This window comes from Agrilus planipennis, unplaced genomic scaffold (assembly GCF_000699045.2).
Source record: "Agrilus planipennis isolate EAB-ADULT unplaced genomic scaffold, Apla_2.0 scaffold380, whole genome shotgun sequence".
Lineage (NCBI taxonomy): Eukaryota > Metazoa > Arthropoda > Insecta > Coleoptera > Buprestidae > Agrilus > Agrilus planipennis.
The window spans coordinates 111142-112893 of record NW_020439059.1 but is presented as its reverse complement, the minus strand read 5'-3'; positions in this window follow the sequence as shown (position 1 = coordinate 112893).

The window sequence follows — 1752 nt, the reverse complement described above, 5'->3', positions numbered from 1 at the left end:
CACTTGTTTATCTTCAATCTGTAAAAATAGAGAAATAACGAAATAACTATTGTATGAAGTTAAATAATAAAATATAATACAAACACTCAGAAAAAAAGCAAGTGAATTTGTATAATTGTTACTTTTAAAATGACGTGGTTTCTTTTCAGACAAGATGCACCATAGATGCATATAAGTAATTATATTATAATTAGACGTCTGTTACGCGGAAAATTTAAATATTTAATCATTATCCTTTTCTTCCTTCCAAATTTTTGATTTTTCCATTACTTTCTGACCAACCCTCGTATTTGGCTCAAAATCGAAAATTTTCATAAATTCCAACATTTGTATTAGGAGAGCATAAGTTGCAATGGGTCTTTTCAAATTTTTGATTTTTCGATTACTTTCTGATTAACCCTCGTATTTGGTTCAAAACCGAAAATTTTCATAAATTCCAACATTTGTATTAGGAGAGCATAAGTTGCATTGGGTCTTTTTCCAAATTTTTGATTTTTCCATTACTTTCTGACCAACCCTCGTATTTGGCTCAAAATCGAAAATTTTCATAAATTCCAACATTTGTATTAGGAGAGCATAAGTTGCAATGGGTCTTTTCAAATTTTTATTTTTCCATTACTTTCTGACCAACCCTCGTACTCGTAGCACCTCTAGCGGCGAAAGGTCGAACCTTCTAGTTCAGCCGTTTTCTGGTAGAGGTCGCCAGTGCGGAAAAACATGAATAGATTTCAGGCGGTAAAAGGCCACAATTTCCATTACATTCTTTTAAAAAATACATTGGAGGACTGTTAGACAATGTGAAACACAAAAATGAAAACGCAATAATGAATAAATTATTTATTGAGATACAAAAATTATTTATTAACATTTCTTACAACGATATTTATTTCAAATAAGTATAATACATGATACATACAAAACTTTTGTCTGTCGGATATGGTCTGTCATTATGTAAACTTACGCTTGTCTCCATTTTATAATTCGTCTATTTTACTTGCTTTCTAGTGCGTTTTTAGGTCTGTTCAATCTCATTCTAAATTAATAGTGTAATTAATATTTTTTTTATGCATTTCTACAGATCGTTCAAGAAATGAGATGGAATTAAAGTTCAGTTTGATAATACTGAAACAACCAGTGTACATAGGTGTGGTCTATTTTAGTAGCTTTTTGGTGCATGTTTTTAAAACATTTCATATCTTTTTTATATAGGAGTGTAATTAATCCTTAAATAATAGGTTTTTTGTTTATTTCTGCAGATTATCCAACAAATGAAAGAACAATTAAAGTCTACATGAATGGCGTCTATCCTGAACTACATTCTTGATTTGCTGTTTTCGTCTTCACCTTGCAACGCTATACAGATAATTTTTAATTATGGGTGAAAGCAACTGAAGATTTATTTGAATTCCATTGAAACAACAATTTTTCTGTCATGGAATTCTTCCTGGATTTGGTTTGCTTATCACACCTGCAAACTCTGGAATGTCACAGTCTACATTTAATAATTAAGGTGAGAATATGTAATTAATTTATTTTAAGTCTTCATTTAAAAACTTGTAAGTCATAATTAATGTTTTTAGATTATTACAACTTTCCATTATTAACTTAGGCATGGTACTTATTGTAACTAATTTCATTTGAGAACATTTATTTAAAAAAATGCTTATAAAGTTCATTACTGTCAGTATACAATATATTTTTGATGTTAAAAGAGGAAAGGATTCGGCATTACTTTAATATCATATTATGCAG